Here is a 10,470-nt window from a genome sequence, read left to right as displayed (position 1 = left end):
ACGCAGAAGTCTAGACTTTAGACCCTAGAAATCGCACTGATCACCCGAAGCGTATTTTGGAAAGTCCAGGCGGGTGGAAGCGTCGGCGTTCTCACCGTGTAGGGAGAGGATAAGGAAGGGGCCAGGCGCCCGGAGCGGGTGGTTTGAGCGCCGCTGGGAAGGGAAAGGAGACAGAGCCTCCTGGAATCAGAGCGCCTGCTTTTAGGAGAAGTGCAACCAGGGCAGGGGCACCGAGGGGCAGGGTGAGGAAGTGGGCGCCCGGCGCATGGACCCCAGAGGACCAACTAGGTGTGGGCGTTCACTCGGAGCCTCTGTTCATGCTCTTGAAAACCGAATGAACAGAGAAGTGCCCTCCACCCTTCGCCTGCGCCAAGGCAGTTAACGTGCAGGCGCCGCCGGGATTTTCCTGGAACAAATCCGGGCACTTGATCTTCCGCACCCTCGGAGCTGCCCTGGGAAGTCGGAACAAGTCTGGGCGCCCGGACTGCGGACTGGAAAGCAGGGAGCGGAGGGCGGGAGACTGGGGGCGGGAGGTGAGGGTGCGGGCTGCTGCTGGGGACCGAGGTGGGCGTTGGAGGGGAGGGTCTGTGTGCGCGGGTATCCTCCAGCGTTGGGGGAGCGGACAGGCCAGGGGCCTCTAGGGAAGCGGCGCTCCGGGAGAGGGGTGGCTTTCCCGTCTCTGTGTGCGCTGCGATCCCCCCACCCAGCTCTGGCGGAGGAATGGGTGGGGGAGGAGCCCTGAGAGATGCAACTAGCTAAGAGTGGGGTGGGCGTTTTGGGGAAAGGTTTGCGTGCGCTGCGGCCCTCCGGCTGCTAGAGAAGTGGGCGAGAGAGAGTGGGCGCCGGGAGGGGGTCTATAGGCGCCGCGACCTCCCCCACCTCCCTCCACGCTTGTGGGGGAGTGAGTGGGGAAGGGGCATTGGGAGAGGCGGCGCGCCGACACTGAGTTGCAACGTGAGCTTCCCGGACTTGACAGCATCAAAGGAAAACCCTGGCGAGCAGCCAGGGCCAGCGAGCGACCCCAGCAGCAGGGACGAGGCGGTGCAGAGCGCTCGCGGACAGGCTAGGGGGATCCCTGGGGAGCAGCTGCTGCTCACGGACCACCGGCGATGCACGGGGTGGAGAAGTGAACGTGATCGACAGGATTTCTATCCGGAAGGTGGACAGCGCTACAGGGGAATCTCCTCGAGTCCTGTCCGTCTCATAATTTGGCAAAAGCTCGCGCCACTGCCCTCGACCTGGGCGACAGAGCGAGACTCCATCTCAAAAAAAAAAAAAAAAATTAGCAAAAGCCTGTCGCTCTTTGTCGACCTCCCCACATTCCCCAGTCACCTGGCTGGGGTTCGTTGGTATCAAAATCCCAGCCTTGGTGCCCTCGGTGTCGGCAGGACCCTCGCCCCCTGGCTAGCGGAATCAGGCACCTGCACGCGGGCTTCTCATTGCCCTGGCGCGTGGGGAGCAAGGGGCTTCTGCATCAGTCTCCATCCACCCTGCTTGGGACACAGGTGGCAGGGCCCTGGAGTGGCTTGGCTTCATTTCACTCCTAGTGCCTCCACACCGTGGAATTGACTAAACAAATGTTCAAGTTCGCAAAACGGTCTGACTTCCTCCCCAAACTTGACAAGGACATTTCTAGTGAAATTACTCTGTAAGTTTTTTTGGCACAACCACAGTTTGCAATTTACTGTTTTAAAATATTTTTTTCCTCAAAACCTAATTTTCTATTGGGTCTCATCCTGTTTATCTTCTGTTCATTAAGTGACATCTTTCTTTTTTTCTTTGAGACTCAGTTTCGATCTTGTTGCCCAGGCTGGAGTGCAATGGTGCGATCTCGGCTCACTGCAACCTCTGCCTCCTGGGTTCAAGCGATTCTCCTGCCTCAGCCTCCCGAGTAGCTGGGGCTGGGATTACAGGCAAGCGCCACCACTCCTGGCTAATTTTTTGTATTTAGTAGAGACGGGGTTTCTCCGTGTTGGTCAGGCTGCTCTCGAACTCCCGACCTCAGGTGATCCACCTGCCTCGGCCTCACAAAGTGCTGGGATTACAGGAGTGAGCCACCGCCATAAGTGACATTTTTTTTTTTTTATCACGTATTAGTAACGCATATGAGAGGCAATGTCGCCAAACCAGTGAGAGTCTTGAGCTCTGTAACCGGGTTCAGATCCCAACCTAACTGCATAACCTTGGACTAGTTACTTATCCTCTCTGGGCGTTAGTTTTATCATCTGTGAAATGGGGCTAATAAGAGTACCTACCTCGGCCGGGCGTGGTGGCTCACTCCTGTAATCCCAGCACTTTGAGAGAACGAGGCAGGGGGATCACCTGAGGTCAGGAGTTCGAGACCAGCCTGGCCAACATGGTGAAACCCCGTCTCTACTAAAAATACAAAAAATTAGCTGGGTGTTGTTGCTGGCGCCTGTAATCTCAGCTACTCTGGAGGCTGAGGCAGGAGAATTGCTTGAACTCGGGAGGCAGAGGTTGTAGTGAGCCAAGATGGAGCCACTGCACTCCAGCCTGGGCAACAAGAGCAAAACTCCGTCTCAAAAAAAAAAAAAAAAAAAAAAAAGAGTACCTACCTAACGGGCTAGCTGACAGCATTTAGTAAATTAATAACATAGAGCTCTTATAACGGGATGGCACATACCAAGCAAAAGCTGTTATTACTATTATTATATTGAGGCTAAATTGGCTAGACTTCAAACTATAAATAAGATCAGTAACAGAATGCATATTTTTGTATACTATAAAGAGTATGCATAATGAAACACATGTCCATCATCAAAATTAGAAAAACAGTCTTTTTTTTTTTTTTTTTTGAGACTGTGTCTCACTCTCTCACCCAGGCTGGAGTGCAGTGGCACAACTGAGGCCCACTGCACCCTTGAACTCCCAGATTCAAGGGATCCTCCCACCTCAGCCTCAGGAGTAGCTGAGACTTAAGGTACCTGCCACTGCACCTGGTTAATTTTTTAATTTTTATAGAGACAGGATCTCACTGTGTTGCCAGGGCTGATGAACAGCCAGTTTAAGATAATCTGAAAATGTACCTTAGGAGCTTGAAGTGCTAACTTGTTTGAGATCACTGTAAATGTTTTAGCTGAAACATCCCTTATATCAGAAATACAGAAAGATGAAAATCAGGTTACTTATTCTACGTCCTTCGTTTTATGGATGAGGAAACATTCAGAGAGGTTAAGGGTCTGGGCCAGAGATCTCCAGCTAATTAGGGGCCAAAATAGAATGAGGACTTCTGACTCATTCCCCTGGGCTCTCACACACCACACTGCTGATTTCCTGTTTACTACGGATTAATGAACTGTTAACAGATAGAAAGTATAAATAAGGAAAAAGTGTCCAAGCATGTGCTATCTCTAGCACCAAGAAGGACTAGGCAGTCATGTCATGGCTACTGTTGTCCCACAGCTTTATCTTGGTCCCTCACATTATAAGACATGACCACATGACTCGCCTCAGGTAAGGTAAGGTTACAGATCAAGCTATTGTCAGAGCCAGCATTAGCATTTTAGGCCCCACTTGGGTATACATTTGATTGCAAATTCTGTTAATCTCTTGTAGCAGTTTTAGAAATCATCTTTGAGCTTTTCTTGAATTCTTAAAATACCCTTCCAGCTGGCTTTGAAGGTCTTTCCTATAACAAAGCCTTTTAGAAAAGGCCTTCAGAATTACACAGAAGATTTTATTATTCTAGATTTTATGGAGTAGCAACAGTAAAAGAGAAAAGCTTTCTTATTTTAATGCAGTAGCCTGTAACTGGTTTCATTCCAGGCACTTGAGTATCAATTCCTGAAATCCTACTGTTCTTTTATTTCTGCATGTGGCCATCTAACCACATTCACCTTCCATGGACAGATGCAGATGGTGGCTTAAAGGTTCAGCCCTCATATTAACAGTTTAAGAATTATACAGCAGAGACTTTCTAGTGAACATCTGGTCTTACAAAGTTATTTATAGTGATGGTGTGTCTTCCAGGGAAGGTACTTCGAGGAATTATGCCTGCATCCTTGAAAAAGGAAACCATGGTTTTCTCCAGTGTGTGAACTGGATACTGAGTATCTTATTTTTTATTTATTTATTTATTTTTTGACCCTAAGAAACCTCTTGCATGAATACCCTACTCTTGACTTTGCATCTTGGGATACTTACTACATGTTCTTAGACAGAAGGACAGGGCATTTAAGAAGGGAGTGACTTTCTAGCATGCTCCCAAGCCAGTTTGGCAGAACTTAGTTTTGAAATCACATGTGTCAAGTCAGGTCCCAATATGATTATAATGTGTATCACTGTCCAATTGGGAATATTTCAGATTGGTTTTCAGTGCAACACCAGGTGACTCACAATGTGAGCTTCTTTTCAAACAAGTACAGTGTCAGTCAGCAACTAATAGGGCTCACTGTGAGTCAGAGCTTAGCATTTAGTACAATAAGTGTGAGTCACTGACTACCCAGCACCATCTGAGACGGTCCCTGAATGTTACTTTGCGCAGCTAGCTCAAGAGTTAAGGTGATGCTGCTTGGAGTGAGTCAGTTTGTAGTACAATTGAATGGGCTCTTGGAGAGGCCATTCACAATCAAGTTTGATGTGGCTGAGTGCTCAAAGTAATATTACGTGATTATAAATTCATGGAGTAGATTACCTTGATTCTAATCCAGCTGATTAGAGTCTAGCTATTTGCACGGGGAATCACTTGCGAAATATGAGTAATATGCTCTGTTGCCCAGCAGTGATATTTTACATGAGTTATTTCAATAGTTATTAAAGCCAGTTGACCTTTCTGATTTGGGAATGCTCAATTTCTAGTTAAGCATGTATTTTATTCTAAAGTGTAAAATCCTTTTCATATGAGCATTTGAGTTTTAGGCAAAGGCATCTCATGCAAAGTTATCTGATAGCTTGGCTTCCTGAGGTGCTGGGTTGTACAATGTGCACCTCCATCCAACAGTGAAGTAGTGGAGAATGCCCTGCTATCTGGTTTGTCTACATTTGGGCCCCTCTGAAGCTGACTGAATTGTGGTTGCTCAAGGCTAGAGTGCAAGTTCGTACTGCTGCTCTTAGACTAAGGACACCAGGCACTTTAACCCTTTTAGGGCTGAATAGCTAGCACCAACACTTATACAGCTGTTGGATTTTTGCAACCATGGAAATAATTATGCAACCTACTCCTTACCTCACCTGTATAATGGACTTTTATGTCTCAAGGTGGAGTGATAATGAGATTTAAGGGACTATTAGATTTCTTTCTTTCTTTTTCTCTCTCTCTTCCTTCCTTCCTTCCTTCCTTCCTTCCTTCCTTCTTCCTTTCTTTTTTCTTTCTTTCTTTTCTTTTTTTTTTGTTCAGGTCTTTTATTAACTAATACACAATTACTTGTCCTCTGGTTTGTTGAAGCAATAAATCAGACAACATTAGCCACAATAATGCCTGTGAAAGTGGCTGGCCATAAAAACTCCAGCACCACATTCATCTGAAAGGCACTCCCAATGAAGGCCACTAATTCTGGCATTTTCATCCACCTTATAGTATTTCAGGACACCCACTTCACCTTCTTTCTCTTATGCTTATTCTTGGGAGTTGGATAAGATTTCTTCCTATTTTTGGCACTACCATGAAGTCTCAACACAAGATAAAAAGAGTAGATTCTTTTTGAATGTTGTAGTCAGAGAAAGTATGTCCATATTCCAGTTACTTGCCAGCTTCCAGTCGCTTGTCTTTGCTGATCAGGAGGAATTCCTTCCTTATCCTGGATATTGGCCTTTACATTTTTCGGTTGTATCTGAGGGTTCAACCTCGAGGGTGATGATCTTCCCTGTAAGGATATTTGCAAAAATCTGCATTTTGGTAGATGCTCCATCTGAGGTTGAGGGAAATGAAGAGATGGGTTAGACTATAGACACAGGAGAGGGTGCTGGCCAGAGAGCAGTCCAAGAGCACACCCATAGATTTCTTAATTTGTATAAAAGTCGTGTTGATAATTAGTGACAGGAAGTCATTATCCATAGAACTCAGATTAGACTACTGTTAAAAAGTACATGTGGCCAGGTGTGGTGGCTCACGCCTATAATTGCCACACTTTAGTAGGCCAAGGCGGGTGGATCACTTGAGCCCAGGAGTTCCAGACCAGCCTGGGCAACACAGTGAAACCCCATCTCTTAAAAAAATGCAAAAAATTAGCTGGGTGTGGTGGTGCACACCTGTAGTCCCAGCTACTTGGGAGACTGAGGCCGGAGGATCACCTGAGCCTGGGGACGCTGAGGTTGCAATGGGCCATGATCTTGCCTCTGCTCTCCAGCCTGGGCAACAGAGTGAGACCCTGACTTAAAAAAAAAAAAAAAAAGTACATGTATATTTTTCTCTGTTCATCTTTTGATGACTCTAAAAGAATCTTACATGTATGGGGTCTTCCATATACATTCATTTTGTTTTTACAAATATTTATTTCTAGTGATTACCCAGATATAGTTCATATATCTCCTGCTATAAAGAAAGATATATCTATTTCTTTGCATTTAAGGGGGACTTTACATAAAAAATTTAATTCTTCCTGACTTAATATAATCCCGGCAAATTTCGGTTGTTAGGACTCTTTAATGAATTAGAGTATTTCTAAAACTGAAACAACGTTTTTCTGTGTTTATTAGGTTTCAGTGATGAGCTATTTGGTATTTTTGTGAGGTTTATGACAGCTTTTAACTTCATTTACTTGAGTTATAACTTACAGTAAAGTTTACACATCTTAAGAGTGGAACTTAGTAAACTTCATGTAAGTGTACCCCCACAGAACCACCATTTAGATCAGGGTTTCTCACCTCAGCACTGTGGAGATTTGGGGTTGAATAACTCCTTATTGAAGGGAGTTATTGAATGGAATAACTCCATTGCACTGTAGGATGTTTAGCAGCATCCCTGATCTCCACCCACTGGATGATCCAGTAGCACCCTTCCCTGGATGCCATGACCAAAAATGTCTAGACATTGCCAAGTGTCCCCTGGGGCCAGAATCACTCACCACATCTCTAGATGAAGATACAGGATATTTTCAGCACCCCATGCTCTCCTGAAGAGCCCATCTCGCTTCCTCCCATTCAGGACTCTCACAGGTAACCACTTTTACAACTTCTTTTAAACTGCCTGCTTTTTAAAGTTCATATGGAATTCAACAGTGTATAATAAATTTTGCATCTGGTTCTTTAGCTCAGCATTATGTTTTTGAGATTCATTTGTTGTTGTATGTATTGTTATTTTTTAATGCTGTGCAGCATTCCTTTGTATGAACACACCACAATGTATTTATCCATTCCACTACTGAAGAAATTTTAGTTGTTTCCAGTGTGGAGCTATTATTAATAATGCTAATATTAACATTCTCATTCATGTCTTTTGATGAACTTTTTTCCTTTGAGTATATGCCCAGGATAAAAATTGTTGGGTAATAAGTCCAGTGTATGTTTAGCTTTAGTAGATATTGCAAAACTGTTTCATAGTCCAAATCAGTTTACATCCATCCCCACCAGCAAAGTGTGTATTGCTTCACATCTTCACCAGTACTTAGTGTTGTTTGCCCACTTAACTTTAGTCATTCTGGTGGCTGTGTAGTAGTATCTCATTGTGGTTTTAATTTGTATTTCCCTGGCTACTAATGGTGTTAAGCATCTTCCTATATGTTTTTGGGTCAAGTCATTTGTAAATTTTCTATTTAAAATGCCTCCACAAGCCTTTGGCCCATTTTTCTTTTTCTTTCTTTCTTTCTCTGTTTTTTGTTTTTTGTTTTTTTTTTTTGAGACAGGGTCTCACTCTGTTGCCCAGGCTGGAATGCAGTGGCACAATTAGCTGTGAAGCTGAGACTATAGGTGTGCACCTCCACACTCAGCTAAATTTTTTTATTTTGGCTAGGGAGAGGGGGTAGAGATGGGGTTTCACCATGTTGCCCAGGCTGGTCTTGAACTTCTGTTTGGCCCATTTTTCTATTGTGCCATTGATCTTTTATTATTGTTATTATTGATCTGTCAGAGTTCTTTATATATTCTGGATACAGGCCATCTGTCAAAACTCTGTGTGTGTGTGTGTGTGTGTGCGCGCGCGCGCATGCGCGCGCACTGCAAATCTCTTCTTCCAGTCTGGCCTGCCATTACACTCTCATTCCATTATCTTTTGACTTTCATAGTTTCTGTTGGAAAGTTATGCTTCTTTGAAGGTAGCATGTTTTTATCCTCTGGCTAAAGTTTTTCTCTTGTTTTTCACATACCACAGTGAATATAATGTGCCTATATGTGGTTTTCACTTTATTTTTTCTGCTTTGGGTTAACTGAGCTTCTTGTATCTGTGGATTGACGTCTTTCATCAACTTAGGAAAATTTTCACTCAGTGTCTCTTCAAATATGGCTTCATCTGGTTTTCTTTCTTTCTCTCCTGCTTCTGGGACCTTTCAAATCATACATATGTTAGACTTTTTCCTTCATGTCTCTTATTGTCTGATCTGTTTTGTTCATTTCTCATCTCTCTCTGCTTCAATTTGAATATTTTCTGTTGACCAGTGTTTTAGTTAATTAAGCTATCTTCCTTTGTGTCTAAGTCTTTTGTCAAACCATCTAGTGAGTTGTTAATTTCAGAACTTGTTTTCTTCTAAATGTAGTATGCTAATTTGATTCATTTTAATACATTTAAATTATCTGATGAAATTTCCCATCTTTTCATCAGTTTAGTCCATCTAATTCTTATCTACTAAATCCAATGAGATCATCTGTGTGCCTATATCTATTTTTTATTCATCACATTTTTATCTCTCTTCACAGATCTAGTAATTTTTATTATATGTAGACATTGCATAAAAAGAAACTGTGTAGGTTCTGGTAATTTCTTCCACCAGCAAGGATGGAATCTCCCTTGGAGGAATTTCCTGTCCAAGGATGAAGGACTAAAGGGCTGATCACTTCAGGCCAGCAGATATTAGAATGGGTCAGATCTGGTTACAGTTTTGAGGTTTTTTTGTTTGTGTTGACATGGAATCCCCTTCTGTCACCCCCAGGATGGAGTACATTGGCACCATTATAACCTAGAACTCCTGGGCTCAAGCAGTCCTCCCACTTCAGCCTCCTGAGTAGCTGGGATTACAGTCACATGCCAATTCACCTGTGCATTTTTAAAAAATGTTTGGTAGAGATGGGGTCTGGCTATGTTACCCAGGCTGGTGGCTGCAGTTTTAATAAGATTTAGCTAACCTCCGGTTCTTTCTTGTTCCTTGAGAATTTTCTCCTGGGTTCCAGAATGAAAGCCTGGTGGACTTCCATCTCCTTGGTCTCAAAAGAATGGAAGACTCAGTCTTGCCTTCAGATTTTAAGTTTGTTCTTTGCCTCCACCTTCCCCATATGTCTTCCACATTTGATAAATGTCTTGTAGGACCCAGCCATGTGTTTGAGGAATGTCTTGTTACAAGGGAACTTGTCCTCCCGCATGAGAAAAGAGTCTGCTTATATCCTCAGCTTGTGCTAATGGTCAGCAAAAGCCCTCAGAAAAAAAAACAGCTAGTGACAGACTACTCAGCTTGGAAGAGCTCTCTCACTCAGAAATTTTAGTTTATGTAATCTTTTTGTTTTCACAGTTCTCTGATGACTTTACAAATGTAATTTCACTTATTTATCTGAGTTTTTTAATTGTTGCATAACAATAGTGATTTGGGCTGGGCGTGGTGGCTCACGCCTGTAATCCCAGCACTTTGGGAGGCCAAGGTGGGCGAATCATTTGAGGTCAGGATTTCGAGACCAGCCTGGCCAACATAGCAAAACCCCATCTCTACTAAAAATACAAAAAAATTAGCTGGGTGTGGTGGCGTGTGCCTGTAGTCCCAGCTACTCAGGAGGCTGAGGCAGGAGAATTGCTTGAACCCGGTAGGCAGAGATTGCAGTGAGCCAAGATCACACCTCTGCACTCCAGCCTGCGTGACAGAGCAGGACTCTGTCTGAAAAAGAAGTGATCTGCCTTGACTTATTGACATTTTTCTTGAATTAATTTTCTGTTGATTACATTGTTATCTTTCTTTTATACCATTTGTTTCCAGTGTAATTCAGAAAATGTGTATTTTAAATTTCACCATTTGTGTGTGTAAAATGTAATACATGCTTTGTCAGTTTGAAAACATTGGAAAGAAAAGAAGTATGTTATAATTTTGCAACTCTTTGTGCTTCAGATTGCAGTTGTGTAATGTAAAAAGCATGAGTGTTGGAATGAAAGAGAACTCGGCTCAAATTTTGACTTTGATCATTAGTTTTGTGAGCCTCTGAATCTGAATAGCAGTGATAAGAATACTTGCTTTAACATAATACATGTACAGCAGAGAGTTCAAGAGAGTATTAGTAAGTGGTACCTCTTACCAATATTCTTCTAATATTTATCATTATTTTAAGCTCTTGACCATGGATAATTTGATTTTAAACATTTATATTTTGATATATTTCTATTTG

General features: G+C 43.3%; 1 protein-coding gene and 1 pseudogene across 5 annotated transcripts in view; one reads left to right on the top strand and one right to left on the bottom strand.

Annotated features, from left to right (window-relative positions):
* RGS20 (regulator of G-protein signaling 20) overlaps window positions 1-10,470 on the top strand; it is a 118,263-nt gene that overhangs the window by 35,706 nt on the left and 72,087 nt on the right. The gene's annotated exons all lie outside the window — the stretch shown is intronic.
* Window positions 5,380-5,850, bottom strand: LOC105552433 (annotated as a pseudogene).

The sequence above is a fragment of the Mandrillus leucophaeus genome, unplaced genomic scaffold (assembly GCF_000951045.1).
Source record: "Mandrillus leucophaeus isolate KB7577 unplaced genomic scaffold, Mleu.le_1.0 Scaffold556, whole genome shotgun sequence".
In the NCBI taxonomy this organism is placed as follows: domain Eukaryota; kingdom Metazoa; phylum Chordata; class Mammalia; order Primates; family Cercopithecidae; genus Mandrillus; species Mandrillus leucophaeus.
Note: the sequence above shows the minus strand (reverse complement) of the source record. Positions and strands in the feature narration are given on the sequence as shown.